The sequence below is a fragment of the Protopterus annectens genome, chromosome 5.part0 (assembly GCF_019279795.1).
Source record: "Protopterus annectens isolate FY-2018-M chromosome 5.part0, PAN1.0, whole genome shotgun sequence".
NCBI lineage: Eukaryota > Metazoa > Chordata > Ceratodontiformes > Protopteridae > Protopterus > Protopterus annectens.
In genome coordinates this window covers 561,170,380-561,192,493 of record NC_056735.1, presented here as the reverse complement: position 1 = coordinate 561,192,493, position 22,114 = coordinate 561,170,380, and positions in this window count along the sequence as shown.

Genomic DNA, 22,114 nt, shown 5'->3' with positions numbered 1-22,114 from the left:
CATACATTAATAAGGAAAATAGTTACAGTATCTCCCTATGTGTGGGCCATTGTCTCCCCATTTTGGCAGGCTATCTCCAGATATCTTGCACTAACAGGTTGAGAAGTATGGCTGCACCACACAAAACCCCAGACTGGAGTACAACAATCTCTGGAATGGAGTCCCATACTTACTATAAAAGGTCATACTGGGCATGCTCCTACATTCAGAGAAGTAAAGCCCATGTTGGAAACCACATCAGACTACATATATGCATTGTGCAGATGTTTTTACATGCACACAACTGTGTACACCTTAACTGTTTCCACACATGCCCATCAGACAGGATTATCGACAGCCAGCTGTAGTTGGCCCATATGTGGTATATCTGCATCTGTTGCATTCATAGGTTCATAGGTAGATACTAGGCTATCTGCCCTAGGGCATTTATAAGCCTAGCCAGAGTGTATTTGGCTTCTGCCTCCCTATTAGATTAGCCTACTGTGCCTCTGTAAAGTAGGTCACAGAAGGTACCCTTTTAAGATTAGTTTACTGTGCCTCTGTCTAGCAGGGACACAGAAGAGATCCCAGGAGTGAATTTGCGATTTCCCATCCACGCGTACAGATTTCACTTGAAGAGGGTCAGCGAGGGGCTATGTCTAACATGAATTGGGATTCTATTCCAGAGTGAGGGGATCCTCTGGGAAATGAATCTGTCCCTCCAGCATGTCCTATTTATTTTTGTGCTGAGGTTTAGGTCCTGGAGCGTGTAGCTCTACAAGACTTGGATTTTTTGAGGTGGAGCATGTCCATTAATTCTGGGTTTGACATGGCTTTGTACGTCAGGCATAGATTGCCTCTCAGTAGGCGGTAAGCAACTGAGTAGAGCTGGAGTTTCTTTAGTCGAGCTGCACAGGACATCTGTTTGTAGCCCATGATCCTCTTGGTGAGGTACTTTTGGGGTCTCTTCAGTTGCTGCAGGTGTCAAGTAAGGTAAATCCCAAAAGGGGCATTGTATTCAATTATGGGCCAGATGAGTGACGAGTAGAGGGGCACAATGACCTCTCTTGATCTAGATACGAACCCTTTCGTGATAAGGTGGGCTATATAGAAGGTCTTTCTAACTACTTTGGCAACGTGATTATCAAAGGAGAGATTACTATCTACGTTAATCCCCAAATCTCTAATTACGTCTTCCATACTTAATGGATTACCACCTATGTGGTAATTTGTGGGCACTTTGTTTTTCCCAAAGGGGATGACTATGCACTTTTTAGCAATTAGCTTGAGGCCGTGGCTCTGGCACCAAACATCTGTCTCTGTGAGACCCTTTTGGAGGATGCTTGTGTCAGCTGGAGATTCAGTTATGGCCCCCAGTTTGCAGTCATCTGCGAACTTTGTCAGCCATAATCCCCCCGTGTTAGCCTGAACCTCAGAGAAGTATATACCAAACAAGAGAGGTCCCAGAACTGAGCCCTGTGGGATGCCACTTGTAACTGGTTTGGATTCGGACATGGCACCTGCGATTCTGACCATGTGGGTTCTATCTCTGAGCCAGTTTGCAACTCATCTTGTTTTAAAGGGGTTGATATTGAAGCTGGTAAGCTTATTTATGATGCCCAAGTGGGGTATTGTGTCGAAGGCTTTTGTGAGGTCCAGGTAGGCTGTGTGGACTACCTTTCCCTCATCTATGGCTTTGGTAACTGTTTCAAAGAAATCAACTAGGTTTAAGAGGCAAGATCTGCCCTTAAAGCTGAATTGGGTAGGGTCCAGTGTCTGGAGACTCCCAATGTCTTTGTTTATGAGTTCCATGATAATACGCTCCATAGCTTTACAGACCAGACTAGTCAGGCTTATGGGGCGATAGTTTCCGGGGTCCATTGTGGCACCACCTTTGTGGAGTGGGACCACTGTAGCTGTACGCCATTCTTAGGGTACATATTCTGTAGTAAGGCTAAGTTTGAACAGTGACTTAATGTGAGGGTTCAGTTCTTCTTGGAGCTCATGTAAGACACAGCCTGGGCAGTGGCGGCTGGTGACTTCAAATCACAGGGGGGCTGCAGGAGACGCTGAATGGGCGGGGTCAAAGGGAAGGGGTGTGGTCAACCACAAAGGGGAGGAGCTATGCACAAAACCACAAAAAAACTAACTTTAATTAAATACGCTGCCCTGGGTGGCAAACCATCATTATGAAAGTCCAATCAAGACAAAAATAAGTGTAGAAGAATAAAAATATTTCAATGCATTGGCTGCATGACAGCTTACTTAATATCTAGATGGAAACAAAAGGTTGTGAGGCATGAAAAAATAAATTACTTTTTAAATACATTACTGGAATGCCAGTCAAAATCAAGTATAAGAAAAACCAGAAGCACTCAACTCAAACTACTTCTCCTTGCACTGCAGTTCTAATTATAATATATTCAGCTTTATTAAAGTACCAAGCAACATGCTGAAAGTAGAAATCTATGTGATGCCCCCACTTGTAAAATGTTTCTTATCCAAAAAGACCTGCTGCCTGACAACGTTTCATGGGGAAAACATGATAAAAGTAAAATGAAAAGCAAACAAGAAACAAGCTCAAGATACATTGCTTAAAGGATTACTGTACAGGTTATGGACCACACATGATTGGCATTCTGTTTAGTTTACGGGTAAAGCCTGTAGAGATGACTGGAAGTCTCCAACAAGTGTAATGAGCTTTTTAAAATAATGGAATCCTGTCCTTTAATACCCAAGGCTTATACATTATCTAGTCAAGTATTCTCTGCATGGCAACAACAGAAAGGCTTTCAATGTTGGCAATTCTTTAACAGTATGCTTATTAAAGCTTACTTGCATCTTACGATGTCAGACAAGCTTACCTTATGGTCATTAAAGCATTGCTACTTAAACACAGAGCAACAGGCACTTTGAGTAATAAGCATAAATCAACAGTACAAAAATATGACAGAAACCAGACCATTCTGCAAAATCAAGGACAGATGAAAAGCCACTGTAGTACTTATGCAGTGTGTCCTCCCCATCCAAGGTAGATACAACTACTCCTTGCCTTGCTTGGACACATCCAGAGTCACTACATGGGGAGTGGGGTGCAACAAGCATGTCACAATTTGAAATCTCTCTGGCTGACTGTGATGGCCCTGACACATTTGTCATACCTCTCAACTTCAAGAGCAAGAAATCTGGACAAAGCCATACACAGAAGTGGGACAAAGGCACAACAAGAAGGACAATTTTAAATATTGCTCTAATAAACTTAGAAAGATAATAGAATAGGTCTTGCATTAGTATGAATTTTCTGAAGGGTATAAAATCTGAAACTCAAATGTCTGTCATTTTCTAACTTCAGTCTTTAGTGATTTGTCACTAATTTGCCAAAAACACAATTTTATGAAAAATGGACCAAAAATGTGATGCAAAAATATAAAATAGACACACAATACAGCTTCTACCTGTCAAAGAAGGGACACTTTAATATTAGTACTGCTACCTTGAGCAGCTGACAAAATAAAAGAATCTACATGCATTTCAAGTAATCTATAACTTTGATTATTACAGTTATTTCTTAATTGTAAACCCTCCATGTGTTCTTCCAAAATTGCTATTTTATGGAGGGATTATTAGGGGAAGAGCAACATTTTGAGCCAAAATTGGGGACAGTTGAGAGGTTGGCTATGCCTAATTCTATAAAGCAATTTATTTGCATGTACCTCTCAACCTGTTAATGCAGTAAATCTGAACAAGGCCAAATATATTGGGGCACATATAAACAGTACTAAAATTGCTCTTGTATAAATTGAGACAGTTGATAGAACGGCTCTTACTTTAACATGCATTTTTATGAAGGTTATGAAGTCTGAAACTTATTATTTAGTGACTTCTGGCAAATCATTTAGGAATTAAAACTACAAATTTTATGAACAACAAACCAAAAATAAGAAGCAAAAATCTATTCATTCTTTGAAAATCTGGACAGTTGGGAGGTATAGTTCAGCTGGGCCTGTCTGAGTTTGCTGCCCTTCCCCTGACAAAATAATGGTTGAACTGGAGCCTCTGCAGCCATTCCAATTAACCATTACTTGGCTATTTCACTCCATTTACCATAAACACTAATGTGCATACTGCTTTACTTCAATGATTGGACTTCATTTGAAAGTTTTATTTTGTATTTTACAGCACAAACATTAAGTAATCTGTTAAACAAAGCAATGCAGTCTCACAATGAAAACTTAGCATTAAAACTTCTCTGCCCTTGAAACTCACATTCATTGAAACCCACATTCAAAGAAAATACATTTTGCCAGTGGCAGATAAAGATTAATTTTGGTCTGTTTTCGAATCATAGGCCCCTTGCATATGAAACATACATGTGCTCTTTGATACACCTTCCTCATTGTACTAAAATTATATTCCTTGTACAATACAGTACACTTGTTAGAGGGTGTTTTAAATTTGTTTTGAACATTTTTCCAGTAAGCAATGAAACAAAACATATGCACCCATAATGGCAAAACTGCCCAGTTGAGAACATTTATCATAAAAAGTCTACTCAGACTTCCACAGTCCACCATTATTAGTAAATATACACAATTCTACAGTCCACCATTATTAGTAAATATGCACAATTCCACAGTCCACCATTATTAGTAAATATGCACAATTCTACAGTCCACCATTATCAGTAAATATGCACAATTCTACAGTGCACCTTTATCAGTAAATATGCACAATTCTACAGTCCATATTCAGTGAATTCAGTTCTTGCCATAGCTGTCAACCTTAGCACAAAAACCTGGACGAAGCCAATAATGGGGAATACAGTCCCAAAAATAGGGACAAATTTAAAATATTCATCTTATAAACTTAGAAAATTGCTAGAAAAAAGGTTGTGCTACTATGTATTCTGAAGAACATGAAGTTTGAAATTCAAATGCGTCAATTCTACTGCGGACAGAACAAAACAATTTTCAGCAGAGGCGCAGGGATTAATACTGCAGACCGTCTTTGTAAAATGGCAGGGCATCAGAGCAAATCCACACAAACACAGGCAGGAGATGCAGACTCCAAACAGAAGCCACCCCAACCAAGAATCAAACCAGAAAACCTATAGCTGTGAGGCAACAATACTACCACCGCACCATCAATTATGCAAGGAATTAAACATTCAGAAACCTGAAGTCTGAAATTCAAATGCCTGTCAATTTTACTGCGGACAGAACAAAACCAATTTTCAGCAGGGATTAAAACTGCAGACACGTCTTTGTAAAATGGCAGGGCACCAGAGCAAATCCACACAAACACATGGAGGAGATGCAGACTCACACAGAAGCCACCCAACCAAGAATCAAACCAGAAAACCTATAGCTGTGAGGCAACAATACTACCACTGCACCATCAAATCTGCAAGGAATCAAACATTCAGAAACCTGAAGTCTGAAATTCAAATGCCTGTCAATTTTACTGCGGACAGAACAAAACAATTTTCAGCAGAGATGCAGGGATTAATACTGCAGACACGTCTTTGCAAAATGGCAGGGCACCAGAGCAAATCCACACAAATACAGGGAGGAGATGCAGACAGAAGCCACCCCAACCAAGAATCAAACCAGAAAACCTATAGTTGTGAGGTAACAATACTATCACTGCACCATCAATTATACAAGGAATTAAACATTCAGAAACCTGAAGTCTGAAATTCAAATGCCTGTCAATTTTACTGCGGACAGAACAAAAACAATTTTCAGCAGAGACGCAGGGATTAAAACTGCAGACACATCTTTGTAAAATGGCAGGGCACCAGAGCAAATCCACACAAACACAGGCAGGAGATGCAGACTCAAACAGAAGCCACCCCAACCAAGAATCAAACCAGAAAACCTATAGCTGTGAGGCAACAATACTACCACCGCACCATCAATTATGCAAGGAATTAAACATTCAGAAACCTGAAGTCTGAAATTCAAATGCCTGTCAATTTTACTGCGGACAGAACAAAACAATTTTCAGCAGGGATTAAAACTGCAGACACGTCTTTGTAAAATGGCAGGGCACCAGAGCAAATCCACACAAACACAGGCAGGAGATGCAGACTCCACACAGAAGCCACCCCAACCAAGAATCAAACCAGAAAACCTATAGCTGTGAGGCAACAATACTACCACTGCACCATCAAATCTGCAAGGAATTAAACATTCAGAAACCTGAAGTCTGAAATTCAAATGCCTGTCAAATTTACTGGACAGAACAAAACAATTTTCAGCAGAGACGCAGGGATTAAAACTGCAGACACATCTTTGTAAAATGGCAGGGCACCAGAGCAAATCCACACAAACACAGGCAGGAGATGCAGACTCCACACAGAAGCCACCCCAACCAAGAATCAAACCAGAAAACCTATAGCTGTGAGGCAACAATACTACCACTGCACCATCAAATCTGCAAGGAATTAAACATTCAGAAACCTGAAGTCTGAAATTCAAATGCCTGTCAAATTTACTGGACAGAACAAAACAATTTTCAGCAGAGGCAGGGATTAAAACTGCAGACACATCTTTGTAAAATGGCAGGGCACCAGAGCAAATCCACACAAACACAGGCAGGAGATGCAGACTCCACAGAAGCCACCCCAACCAAGAATCAAACCAGAAAACCTATAGCTGTGAGGCAACAATACTACCACTGCACCATCAAATCTGCAAGGAATTAAACATTCAGAAACCTGAAGTCTGAAATTCAAATGCCTGTCAAATTTACTGGACAGAACAAAACAATTTTCAGCAGAGGCGGGATTAAAACTGCAGACACATCTTTGTAAAATGGCAGGGCACCAGAGCAAATCCACACAAACACAGGCAGGAGATGCAGACTCCACACAGAAGCCACCCCAACCAAGAATCAAACCAGAAAACCTATAGCTGTGAGGCAACAATACTACCACTGCACCATCAAATGGGGAATTAAACATTCAGAAACCCTTAAGTCTGAAATTCAAATGCCTATCAATTTTATTTAACATTTTTAATCAGGACAGTCTGACTTGGAACAAATAAACAAATTTTCAGCGGAGGCCCAGGAAGAAATAATGCAGACATGTCTTTGTAACATGGGAGGGCACAAAAGCAAACCCACACAAACACAGGGAGAAGATACAGACCCCACAAAGAAGGAACCCCAGCCAAGAATCAAACCCAAGAACCTGCAGCTGTGAGGCAACAATGCTACTACTACACCATCAAATATCAAGCATTACAACATTTACAAACCACAGATATTATGAGGAACAGATCAGATCAAATATGAGGTAAAAATCTGAAATTTTTTTACAAATGGTGGTGGGTAGGGAACTCAAGTCTTTAACACCTGCATACAGGGTACAGGGTTCAAGCCTGAGGCATTCCCTACCACACCACCATAAGCACCTGGGGCATTTTCACACACACACACACACACACACACACCAGTAAAGCACAAGCACCATACACAAACTCAAGTAAAGCACAAGCACCATACACAAACTCAAGTAAAGCACAAGCACCATACACAAACTCCAGTAAAGCACAAGCACCATACACAAACTCCAGTAAAGCACAAGCACCATACACAAACTCCAGTAAAGCACAAGCACCATACACAAAGAAAGATAAACATTGTAAATTGAAAGGCACCTTACCTGAATCCTAAATGAATACATCCAGAGTTAACGTCCGTACAATCCATACATCCTTCCCGCGCAATACTGAAGACCATGAGATCCACATGCTCCTTCCATGACGAGATCCCTGAGGCACTGTCCCGAGTCCCTGCTGCTCCTCTTGCAGCCCGTCCCATAATCCTGGCGGGTCTGTGCACTGTAAAAGTGCACAGACGCTCTTGTGTCCCCTATGGGACGGCCGGCTGCCCTGAGCATGCATAGACCGATAAGCCGGGACTCGGTCCATGTGCGAAGTCCGCGAATTTTAAAAAAATATTTTTTTTATTTTTTCATTTCTTTTTCTTTCTTTTTTAGGGGGCTGCAGTCCGGCAGCCCTATGCCACGAGCCGCCCCTGAGCCTGGGACACCATCCGGTCCCATAGATGCTGTGTTTTTTGCTTTGGAGAGGGCAGCTTTCACCTATGCATCTGTGATGTCAGGGAGGTTACATTCAGTTGGGATACACATTTGCTCCTTTGGGAGGGAAGGGGGGGAGAAGTTTGCGCTGAATCTGTCTGCCAGGATTTTGGCTATGTCTGTAGGTTCAATATATTTTGTACCATTATGCAACAATTCAGAGCATATCTGGGAGTTTCCGCCCATGTTCCTGACATAACTAAAGAAGGCCTTGTGATTATCTTTAGTGTCTAGGGCAATTTTTCTTTCGAAACTGGCCTTTGATGATTTTATGAGGGATCGAAGTTTCTTGCTAATACTGATCAGAGATGCCTTCCCTTTTTGGGATTTTGCTCTGTCATGTAGTAGCTTCCTCCTTCTGTTGTATAGTTTATTTATGGCCAGGGTCCACCAGACCAGTCTCCTGTTTTTGGAGGAGTGAGTCTTGGTTTTATTTGGGATAGCATGATCCATGCATTCCTGTAGGTGCTCATAGAATGCATTTGTAAAGGATTCTGCAAATTGGGCTGTATTATCCTCTGGCCCAGGGGCTTTGAAGGATTCCACCTCAGTCTTGAGAAGTGAAAAGTTGGCTTTTGAGAAATTCTTTACAGTAATTTCCTTGGCTGGGGGTGGGGACGAAATATGGATGTCCAGGGAAATTTGTTTATGGTCTGATCTTACCAATGAGGGGTTTACCTCTGGTGTGGAACATACAGTCCCCATGTTGGTGATGACCAGGTCCAATATGTTGTTCCCTCTTGTGGGAGTGGTGACCAGTTGTTCCACTGTGTTAGAGTTTATAAATTCAAGGAACCAATGGGCAAGGGTGTTTGGGCTTGAGTAGTTTTCCCAGTCAATGTTTGGGTAGTTGAAGTCACCCAATAACATAGTGTTTGGAGAGACCTTCATATTCTCCAGTGTTCTCAGGAATGCCAAGTGGGTTTCCTGTAACAGAGAGGGTGTTCTGTAGCAGGCTACAAATTGAAAGGCAGTTTTTCCCGCTGTTAGTTGCACATGGATGGTTTCCATTGCTTCGTGCAGTGCCACTAACCTGGAGGTGTAGGTATCTTTGATGAATATAGATACTTCCCCTCCTTTTGTGCTTCGGTCCGAGTTTTGGGGCAGAAACGCATGGTATGAGTTATAACCTGGTAGTGCTGTGGTGCTCTCAGGAGCCTTGAACCAGGTTTCTGTTACTGCACAGACATCGATTTCTCCATACTGAGGAGAGCCTCGAGTGCATGCATCTTGAGGTTTAGACTTCTGGCGTTGAATAGCATTACCTTTAGTTTTTTTATCCTTGGGTTGTCTATGGAGGTGGGTTTGTCCTTTGAGCCTTGCCTAAAAAGGGCACTATGGGGGTGGCAAGAGCCTTGGCCAGTATACAAAAGCCTAAGGGTGACAGGTGCAAGCCATCTCTAGTGAAGCAATGTGGCTTGTCGAGCATATCATCCCAGGCTGACAGACACTGGATCCCCTTTGAATGACACCAATACTTTAGCCAATTGTTGAAACTGATCATTTTGTCTTTATACTGTTTTATCATTCTTGGTGAGGGCAAGATGCTACTCAAGGTCGGGGTCATACCAGAATGGGCTACATGGTCAGAGAGCTCCTCTATGTCTCTTTTCATGTAGTCCAGGGAGGTACGTCTCAGGTCATTCACACCAACATGGACAATGACTGAGTCATACTTGTGCTTGCTTTGGAGTGACCTGAGTGCTTGCGTTATGTGGCGGATCCTGGCACCTGACAGGCAGCTTACAGTGACCTTCTCCTTGTTCAGTCTGGTAAGCGGGACGTCAGTGTGCCAGACAATAGAGTCCCCTATAACAAGTGTATTTGGTGTGTTGTTTGGCCTTAAGGGCTGTGACTGTGAGGCACACTGATTTTGTGAGATATGTGATTCGTGGGTATTGTTGAGGGGTGGCTGTTGCTTGGATATCTGCTTAGGAGGTCTTTGCTGTTTAGGCAGATTTTTATTTAGAGCCTCCGAGTATGTTTTTGTGTGTTTATGTGTTGGGTATGCAGATGCAATAGGTCTGTGTGAGACTGGATTTGTGGTGTGGGTGGTTACCTTTTCCTCCTGACTGACTGTGCCAGTCTTGGGTTGAGAGAGCTCTGCCTCCAGTTTGGCTGTGTAACTGCATCTCTCACATGTATTAGAGTTTGTTGGAAGGAGGAGAGGGTTGTCTGTGTACATAAGGCAATTGTAACATTGCCTCAAAATTCCCAGATTCACCAGCTGGACTGGAGAGTAAACTTGAAACTGACCCTTGGACATACCGGATTAGTATAAGGAACTGTTTTTTTACTGATGAAATTAGGGAAGGGAACTTATTTTTCACTTGATCAGGAAGGACCAATCAGGAACCCAATACTTATGAGAAGACAAGGAGGGTGTAGTGCTTTAGTTAGTTAGTGTTTCCTTATAAGAGCTGAGCAAGTGCAGGGCTTTAGAAAGAGAATAGAGTGATTACTTTGAGAGTTTGAACAGTTCTAAGGGAAAAAGTGAAGAGCAGACTTTATGGAGCCTGGAATAGTTTAAACCTGTTTAGGCGGCGCTACCCGACACTGCTCAGTGTGCAAAACCGCACAAAAAGAGAGTTGTAGGGTTTTAAGAGAGAGAGATCAAGGAGTTTAGAATTGACCCAAAATGGCCAATAAAACTACAGCTTCTAGGTAATAACCACTCCTCCAGGGACAGGCAGGCTGTTCAGTGTTAACCACTCCCACTGGTGAACACAGAGACTTCCCTTTAGCCCAAGCAAGCACTGGCCTTCTAGAAACTTCCAAACAGTTCAGAACAGCAAATCTGTAACTGAACTTTCTTAACTTTCAAAAAGTGGGAAAAAAGCAAGATGATTTTGTTCTTTTTTTTCTTTTTGTTGTAATTTAAAGGTAGCAGAGATACACAAGTAGCAAAATAATCACAACAGTGCAATAAATGACCCCACACTTGAGTGCTAGGCCAAAATCAGGTAAAATGCAGTTTTTAGATATGCGTATGTGTGATACATGCACATATTTATGGGCAACATGTTACAATACGTCAACCATGCACACACATAGACATGGGGAAGAGAGAGAGAGACAGACAGTGATAGAGAGAGAGACACACAGGGAGACACACACAGAGAGTGAGTCATACACAGGGATAGCCTGAATGGCATAGAGTGATGTCCTGCTACAGACAGTTGCATACCAGTTATAACCGGTTGCACATTCCAGCATTAAGGTGAGATCTATTGTGTGATATTACTGATATTACTGAGGTGGGGGTTGTAATATAACATCACCTGTGTGTGTGTGTGTGTGTATGTGTGTAGGTTTACGTATTAGGAGGTCTTTCCCACCCAGTGCACTTCCCATTGCCCTACTTTACGAGATCTGCTGATGTCATTTACCTTAGAAGTACCTTTGGACTGGCATCAGTCCTATAAGTTCTCTAGCACATGTGATAACTGCGTAACACTATAGTACAAATAATTACATAGGAAGGGGTTCTACCACAGTACTGGCAAATGGATAAGTGTGCAGGTTTGTAGGATAAAGTGTTTTGCACAACATGTCCCAGTGCCCTACTTTGCAAGGATTGTTGATGTCATTCACCTTAAAAGTACTGTTGGACAACCTTCAGCCCTGTAAGCTCTATGGCATGTGCAATAACCATGTGACAGTTTAGTACATGTAAGTAGATAGGTAAGAGTTCTACTCTCAGTCCTGACAAGTGTAAGTGTGTACATTTGTAGGATACAGCATTTTGAGACCTTTCTCTCCCAGTACACTTGGAGTTCTAATCTCAGTCCTGGCAAATGTAAGTGTGTTTGTATGTGTGTATATTTGTAGGATGCAGTATTCTGAGGCCTTATCCTCTTAGTAAACTTCCCCATTGCCATACTTTACAAGGGCTGGTGATGTTATGCACCTAAGAAGTAATTTGGGACACTCTTCAACCCTATAAGCTCAGTGGCACATGGGTTAACTGCATAACACTGTACTACCAACAACTAGATAGGTACGGCTTCAAAATTCAATACTGCCAACTGTGTGTGTGTGTGTGTGTGTGTGTGTGTGTGTGTGTGTGTGTGTTTGAGAATGGTATTCTGTGTGTGTGTGTGTTTGGCTGAGGCCATATCCTCTGGTGGTGTTGGTTTTACCATTTTGAGGTGTGTTCCACCCATTACACTTCTCATTGCCCTCTTTACAAGGGCTGTTGATATCATCCACCATAGAAGTACCTGTATACACTTCTCAGCCCTATAAACCCTGTGCCACATGCAATAACTGTGTAATACTACAGTGCAATTAATTAGATAGGCAGGGGGTCTAGCCTCAGTTCTAGAAATGTGTGTGTTTGTGTAAGTGTTTGTAAGTGTATATATTTGTAGGATACAGTATTTTGAGGCCTTTCCCTCCCAGTACACATCCCCATTGCCATACTTTACAAGGGCTGGTGATGTTATACACTTTACAAGTACCTTGAGACACTATTCAATCCTATAAGGTCTGTGGCACATGCGATAACTGCATAACACTGTAGTACCAACAACTAAATTGGTAGGGGTTCTAAACTTAGTACTGGCAACTGTGATACTGTGTCATGTGTCTGAGAAGCATATTCTCCGTGACTGTTGTGTGTGTCAGTATACCATTTTAAGGCCTGTTGACTCCCTCACCATGACATTACTTTGCAGAGCCAGTTAATGGCATCTGCTGTAAATGCAACACGTTAAACTGCACAGCCCATACCAGCCATCTGTACATATGTATATGGAATACCCTGATGTTTGCAACCAATATGTTGTCTGTGACCCCTAACAATGAGCATTTATGAGACACAGTGCCAAACTGTCACAGCCACTGTAGTGACAAACATGGCAGCAGCAAACCTCATACCTGTCTGAAACATAATGCTGACAGAAAGACTGTTGCCCTATCACTGTATCACATCACTTTGCAGCAGTCTACAGACAGACATCAGGTGAATGCCATATGCGAAGCTGGGGCAAACAACAAACATTGGGCACACCCATCACATATTGCTGTGACACACATGGGAAATGGATAGCGGAACAGGTCATGCAACTGACTGCACCTTCCAAAGGGTATGTGTTGTTACATGACAATAGCTGTAATTAACCTACAATGTCAGTCCGTCATGGTTTTACCAGATGTTGGCCAGAAAAGCACATGTACATGACCAATGTGAAGAAATCATGTGTCAGAGATCAGGACAATCTGCACACATATGTAGAGGTAAGAGGTATGGCCACCATCTGTACCCATACCTCCCAAGCTATTGGAGCAAGGACTGTTCACAAAGCCAAATATAATGGGGTGACAAAGGACACATAATAGGGACACCTTTCAAATATTGCTCCTACAAACATATAATGGTGATAGCATAACAGAGTTTGCATTAGCATAGATGGTCTGGATGGTATGAAGTGTGCAACTCATAATGTCTGGTATTATGTTATGACTGAAGCCCACAATGGCTTGGCAACAATGTGCTAGACAGACACAGGTGTATGAGAAAATGCACTACTGATATGTGGCATGCATCAGGACAGTCTGTGTAAACTGTACAGTTGAGATATATGTCTGAACCTCCCTGCAGGGTGCAGTCCATGTTTGGCAGGGTGTAACCTGTGCTGACAACTGAAACAGTTAAAAGAGGTCCCAGAACTCTGGGACAAGAAACATGTCATACAGGTCTGTACTGATTACATAGAGACGTGATTGCGCATCAGAAGCACCTTAATGTCACGAGAAATACTGTAAGTGAAGGTAATGCCATACAATCCAGAGAGCACCCCAGCACTACCAGGCTACAACTCATACCATAAATTTTGGCCACAAAACCTTGACTGAAATACAAAAGGTGAGGGAGTATCCATATTCATCAAGGATACCCACACCTCCAGGTTAGTGGCACAGCACGATGCTTCAGAGATCATCCACATGCAACTAACAACAGGCAAACCTGCTATTCAAATTATAGCTTGCTACAGATCATCCATCATGTCCCAGGACCCCCACTCCACATTCCTGGAAACACTGGGAAACAAAGATCCTACCAAACACCCTGATATTTGGTGATTTCAATTACCCAAACATTAACTGGGGGAATTACTCAAGTACAAACTACCTTGCCCAACAGTTCCTAGAATTTATAAACTCAAATGCCCTGGATCAACTGGTCAACACCTCCACCAGAGGTGACAACATATTGGACCTGGTCATCACCAACATGGGCGACCGGTATTCCACACCAGAGGTCAACCCCTCGCCAGTTAGATCTGACCATAAACTAATCACTCTGGATATCCACATTCCGCCACCACCCCACCCCCCCCGTCAAAGAAACTACTATGAAAAACTTTTCAAAAGCAAACTCAAACTTCACATTACTTAAGACAGAAGTGGGAAGTTTCAAAGCCCCCATGCTAAAGGATAATGCTGTCCAAGGTGCAAAATCTTTTACTAATGCACTATACAGGCACTTACAAGAATGCATGGATCATGCTATCCCAAACAAAACCAAGACTCATTCCTCCAAGAAAAGGAATCCAGTCTGGTGGACACCTGCCATAAACAAGCTATACAATAGAAGGAGGAAACTAGTACAGAAAAGAGTAAAATCCCAAGAAGGAAAGACATCCCTGATCAGTAGCAGCAAGAAACTATGTTCCCTCATAAAATCATCCAAGGCTAGCTTCGAAAGAAAAATTGCCATGGACTCCAAAGATAACACAAGGCATTCTTTAGTATTGTCAAGAATCTAAGTGGCAATTCTCAGATCTGCTCAGAGTTAGTGCAGAATGGTACAAAATACACTGAACTGACCAATATAGCCAACATCCTGGCAGAAAGGTTCAGTGCAAACTTCACCCCCCTCTCACCCCCAAAAAGGCCCATAACTATACCAGAAGAATGTAGTGCCCCTGAAATCACAGACACTCAGGTTAAAACAGCCCTTTCCAAAGCCAAAAACACAGCATCAATGGGACCGGACGGTGTCCCAGACTGTGTCCTACACAAGCTCAAAGATGAACTAACCCCTCACCTAAACACTGTTTAAACTCAGCCTCTCCACAGGCTACGTGCCCACAGAGTGGCGCACAGCAACAGTTATTCCATTCCACAAAGGTGGAGCCACAACAGACCCCAGGAACTATTGGCCTATAAGCCTGACTAGCTTGCTCTGCAAAGCTATGGAGCGCATCATCATGGATCTCAATAACAGAGACATAAAAAAACCTCCAAACACTGGACCCTACTCAGTTCAGCTTTGTTAAGGGCAGATCATGCCTCCTAAACCTGGTGGACTTCTTTGAGACAGTTAGCAAGGCTATAGACAAGGGAAAGATGGTCCACACAGCCTACCTAGACTTCGCAAAGGCATTCAACACCATTCCCCACTCATGTATTATAGACAAGCTCACCAGCCTGAACATAAAATCCTACGTCACGAGATGTGGCTCACGGACAGAACCCACATGGTAAGAGTTGAGGGAGCTAAGTCTGACTCTAAACCGGCTACAAGTGGCATTCCCCAGGGCTCAGTCCTAGGACCTCTCCTGTTTAGCATATACTTCTCAGAGGTACAGGCAAGCACGGGAGGACTATGGCTGACCAAGTTTGCAGAAACTGCAAACTAGGGGCTATAATTGACTCTCTGGCTGACACAAACATCCTCCAAAATGGTCTCACTGAGACAGATACCTTGTGTCAAAACCATGGCCTCAAGCTAAATGCCAAAAAGTGCATAGTCATCCCCTTTGGAAAAAACAAACTACCCACAAACTACCACATAGGTGGCAGCCCCCTAAATATGGAAGACTTAATAAGGGATCTGAGGACTCGAGTAGATAGTAACCTCTCCTTTGATAATCACATTGCCAAAGTGGTTAGAAAATCTTTCTATGTGGCCCACCTAATCACAAAAGGGTTTGCATCCAGATCAAAATATGTCATTGGGCCCCTCTATGCATCACTCATCAGACCCATTATAGAGCTCATTTGGGATGTACCGTACAAGACACCTGCAACAACTGGAAAGACCAGAGAAGTACCTCACAAAGAGGATCACTGGCCTCAAGCAGATGCCCTATGCAGCTCGACTGAAAAAACTCCAGCTGTACTCGATTGCATATTGCCTACTCAGAGGTGATCTCTGCCTGACGTACAAGGCCATGTCCAACCCAGAATTGATGGACATGCTCCAACTAAAGAAAACCATATCCCCTCAAGCCACATGCTCCAGGGATCTAAACCTCACCACAACAATAAATAGGACATGCTGGAGGGACAAATTCCTGTCCCAGAGACTTCCCATGCTCTGGAACAAGATTCCAATCTACATTAAGCAGAGCTCCTCGCTAACCCTCTTCAAGAGAAACCTTGATGAGTGGATGGGAAACAGAAAGTTTACCCCAGGAAGCACTTCAATGGCTCTGCTGGACAGAGGTAAAGGGAACTAATCTAAGGTGGCAGCGAAAGCCAACACATTCTGGCTAGGCTTATAAATACCTTTGGGCAGATAGCCTAGTATCTACCTATGAACCTATGAACAAAGAAGGTTTCATACTAGCATACCAGAGGACATCCTGTGTTGCACTTGCCTTGGGCATGCTATGTACTGCCAACTGTCACATTTCTACAACTTGTGTCCCATACTCCACAACTGATAATGTCACACACACATTGAGTGTTGCCTATGTGTGTGCAATATGTAGACATGAGAAGGCCCTGTGACTACTGTGTGTCCACAAGATAGGTGAATCTGTTGGGGTTAAGGTCATGGCTAGGCTTGTGAGGGGCCTAATGCCACGACTCCAGTAACCTCCTCTGTATGTATGAGCCTGTGGTACTACAGAACACTGAGTTGACATGTATAAAGTGTGACAAGGGGTATGTATGAAAGGTCACACTGTCTCCCAGCAGTGTTCCTCACACACTGTTGCATGCATACACACCTGGTAAACATGTACATATGCAGCTGTACCTTGGCTATGAAACTGTCAATGTGTTTCCACTCTGCCATACTCCACACTGGTAATGTCTGCAGGGACACAGCCTGCAGACACATAGACACCTGGAACACAAACAGAATACAGCATGTCAGACTACATTCATCAGTGGTACTAACACCAGTAATGCACCATGGCTAATAAAGTACATACACTTTGATGTGTACCCATAACAATGCAAGCAGACAGTACCTTACACAGCATTACATAGCTACACTGTACTATATTCACCCTGTGCATCAGACCCATATTGGCATGTCCCTGCATCAATGTTATGGATGACAGGAATGTGGCACAGTATCATCATATGCACAGGGTGTGGTGTGGGTTTGCCAGATGCCTAGGCTGGACCATACAGTTGACATCATGTGTCTGTGTTTGGAGAGGTGTTCTAGAAATGGGCTGTGCAGAGGTGCTGTGTGTGTCTCGAGGTGACCTGCGTGTAATACAGAGATGTGTGTGTGTGTGTGTGTGTGTGTGTGTGTGTGTGTGTGTGTGTGTGTGCGTATGTGTGTGTGTGTGTTTGTATGCACACAGTCACGCCATGTGGCTGCCTACACAGGGGTATGTTGGACAGCTGTGGACCATACATGGCAGGGTGTACAGTTCACCATCTCCGTCCACAGACACTGGAACTGGTCCTGCAGGGGTATCACTGGTACCACCAGGCCCAAGAACAGATGCAGTTCTACTCCTTGATGGTAACTGCTGTCTGTTGGATCTGTGTCCCTGACTGGACTGACCAGGACCACGTGCCCATGGCCTGCTCCGATGTGGTGTGGACAGCAACCCCCTTTGGTAGTGCTGGTGGTACTGCCACTATGGGAGTGTAAAGGTGCACAGCCCCACAGATTGTCAACTGATCTTGGTGCTGACCTACATCCTCATGGCTGTTGCCCATCCCCCACCACATGCTCCAGCACAGACATTCCATGGTTGAGGATTGCCAAGGTCTCACCCAACTGTCTATTCATGAGTTCAGTATTATGATGTATGGCCTCCACAGGGTCATGTAGGTTGTCACAGATGCCAGGAAGAGTTGCATCCAAGACCCTGAGCATTTGTCTGGTGTTGCATTCAGTACATGCTTGTGCCTTTATGATGGCCAAAAGCATGCATCTGGTGACACCTGCTGTGGCACTTGTGACAGCAGCTTGATGAGCAGAAGTCCTCCTTCAAGCACTCTTGTCCATCCGCCTGTGTGGGACCTCGCCTGCACTCTGGCTATGGCTAGTGTCTACACTCACCCTTGCCATAGTCACCACACCAGTCTGTTCAATGCCATCACCCACCAACTGTCCATTATCTTTGGCCGCTGGAGACAGGGTATATGTGGGCATTAGTGACTGTGTGCGGGGACATTGTGAATGACAGTAGGATGCCAACCACTGGCACAGATTCAGCCCCTGACAACCCAACCTATGCCTCACTATGACTACCATCATTGTTAGAGTTCGCAGAGACATTGCCATCATGTTGTGAGCAGGAGGGACCAAGACCACCATGTCCAACTGTGAGGGGAAGACAACATATGTAAATTAATGCCTGCACTATAAGTGCACACACAAATGCACGTGCATGCTTTCGCACATGCACACACACACACACACACACACACACACACACACACACACACAGGTGAGGTGTCACAAAGGCATTACACAGACCTCACAATATCTAGATGGTGACATGCACAACACACAGTCAGACCACAACATGTACACTCTGGAGAGGCTCTCAGTATCATGCAGTGCAGCCATTTCCACTTAATGTTGCTACTAATATACACCTCTGGGATACGTGGATAGTGTTAGTAGGTGATGGGCCTTCACCTAGCATACACTGCACCCATGTACACATTATTGCTGTTCACCTGTATAACATAATGGCAACTCCTACAGAATATACATCTCAACTGTACAGACTTTCACAGAATGTCTAGATGTCTGGCTCATATTTTTAGTCTGTTCCTCATAAATCCTATGTTTGTCTGACACATTACTGGGATGATCTGAGGATTGATGTCACTAATTAATGACATACATTTCAGTTTCAGACTTCAAAGCCTGCAGTAAATGTATGTTAAAACAAATCCAGGTACCCTATCAACTTTCTAAGCTTACAGTGGATACAATAGGTATACACACTCCTGTTAACATGCCAGGTTTTTATGATATATAAAATGAGACCACAATAAATCATTTCAAACCATTCCCACTATTAATGTGACCTATAATCTGTGCAATCCAATTAAAAAACAAACAATTCTTTTAGGGGTAGAATATAGCAAATGAAATACATACAATAGGCTGGTTGCCTAAGTGTGCACACCCTTAAACTAATACTTTGTTGAAGCACCTTTTGATTTAATTACAGCATTCAGTCTTCTTGGGAAGGAGTCTATCAACATAGCACATCTTGATTTGGCAAAGTTTGCCCACTCTTCCTTGCTAATGCCTTCCAAATCTGTCAGATTGCGAGGGCATCTCTGATGCACAGCCCTCTTTAGGTCACCCCACAGATTTTCTATTGGATTTATTTTGGTCTGTGCTATTGCTGGGCCATTCCAAAACTTTGATTCTTTTCAGGTGAAGCTATTCATTTGGTGATTTGGATGTATGCTTCGGGTCATTGTTGTGTTGACAGGAGAAAGTCCTCTTCATCTTCAGCTTTCTAGCAGACACCTGAAGGTTTTAGGCCAAAAGTGACTGGTATTTGGACCTGGTCCTAATTCCCTCCACCTTGACTAAAGCCCCAGTTCCAGCTTATGAACAGCAGCCCCAAAGCAGGACACTGCCACCACCATGCTTCACCATGGGAATGGTGTTCTTTTGGTGATGCAAAGTGTTGTTTTTGCTAAAAACATACCTTTTGGAATTGTGGCCAGACAGTTCAACCTTGGTCTCATTAGACCATAACACATTTTCCCACATGCTTTTGGGGGACTTGATGTATTGTTTTCACATTTTAGCCAGGCCTGGATGTTGTTCTGTGTGAGAAAAGGCTTCCATCTTCCAACCCTACCCCATAGATCTGACATATGGAGAATATGGAAGATTATTGTCACATGTAGTGCACAACCAGTACTTGCCAGAGATTTCTGCAGCTCCTGCAGTGTTCTGTAGGTTCCCTGGCAGCATCCCTGTCTAGTTTTTGTCTTGTCTTTGCAACAGATTTGGAGGGGACATCCAGTTCTTTGCAACGTCGCTGTTGCTCCATATTTTCTCCCCTTTTTGATGACTGTCTTCACTGTGTTCCGTGGTATATGCAATGTGGGGAAATGTTTTTATACCCCTTTCCTGGCTGATACCTTTCAACAATGAAATCCCTTTGATGCTTTGTAATCTGTCTGCGAACCATGGCTTTTGCTGTAGCAGGCAACTGAGCAAATGTCAGGGAAATCCTACTAGGACAGCTGACTATTATTTTGTGTTAATCAGAATCTCCTTAATTGATGGCAGGGGTGTACCCTAGAAGACTGAATGCTGTAATTAGGTCAAAGGTGCTTCAGCAAAGTATTTGTTTAAGGCTGTGCACAAATTCATCCAGCTTATTGCACATTTCTTATTTTTCATATTTGTTCCCCTAACAGATTTGTTTGTTTTTCAATTGAATTGTACAGGTTATAAGTCACATCAAAGGTGGGAAGAGTTTTGAAATGATTTATTGTGGTCTCATTTTTGCATATCACAAAAACCTGCCATTTTAACAGGGGTGTGTACACCTTTTCTATCCACTGTATAAGAGAAGTATTTAAAATATGTTCCTAGTTTTGGGCCTTTGTCCCCCCATTTTGTCAGTCTTTGCCCAGATTTCTTGCACTGACAGGTTATGAGGTATGCTACAGATATGTTACATCTCCTGAAAATAGGCCCCTGTGATAACTACTGTGATGCAATGCAGTTAACCCCACAACAAGTGAACATGCACATATCTCAATATAGTTAAGAGTGACAGTTGTGTGCATGGTAAAATGCATGCCCTTAACCTGCCTGAGGTATTGGTGAGCCACAACAGGACAATTCCATACTCACCGGCTCTAGGCTACTGTCCCACATCCAGACCAGAGGGCCTATGTAGTTGTGGGAGAAAAGTATTGTCAGCAGACTCACATGTGGCTTTGGTATAAGATGAATGGTGCTTTTCTGCACATGTACAGTAAAAGCTCCGATACTACACAATTTGCTGTCCTTCACCATAGATGTGCACTTCTGTGCATTCCAAAACCCCACCCACAACTGCTTTTTAACCTGACATATGCATCTAGATACTCTTTGGATGCCAATATGGCTGCTACAGTAGTAGAGTGCTGTCCACTGGGACCTTACCTGCACACTCCTCGCCTGTTGTCTGGGTGTCACCCACCTCCACAATGTGGGTGTCTTGACTCTGCTGTTGTGTGGTGGGTGCCCCAAGGTTGGCAAGGTGTTCCTCCATAGGTGTAATTGGGGCCTGCGTAGCAGGACCCCTACCTGTGGCTATGCAGTCCCTGGCCACGGCAGCAGCACTTTGGCGGGTATGGTAGATGAGATCAGTTGCACAATGCCTGACCTGTTCAGAAGTTCATGAGTACTGACCCACATCATTTACTCTGTGGACAAGGTCATCCCACAGGGTGTTCCGCTCCCACAGATGCATTTGGCTCTGTGTCTGAATATGGTGTCTGTCTGGCACTCTGCATGTCACATGGAAGACAAACAAAGAAACACATCACAAGATCTCATACATTGGTTAACATTATTTACAGAACCTGCACATCAACATTGACTAGCACTAGCCACAACTTATAACCATATCATAACGATGTCATCTATCAGCACAATATGAGCTTGTATTGCACTCCCGGTCCTGATTGTTCATGCTCCTATAATGAGAGCCAGTAAATTGCATATGCCTCCATTCATCATTCACTTTTGCTTAGACGGATGACAGTGGCCATCTTCCATGCAGATGGGATGTCGTTGGCGCTCAGGCTTTGTTTGACTACAGTGTATAATGGAACTGG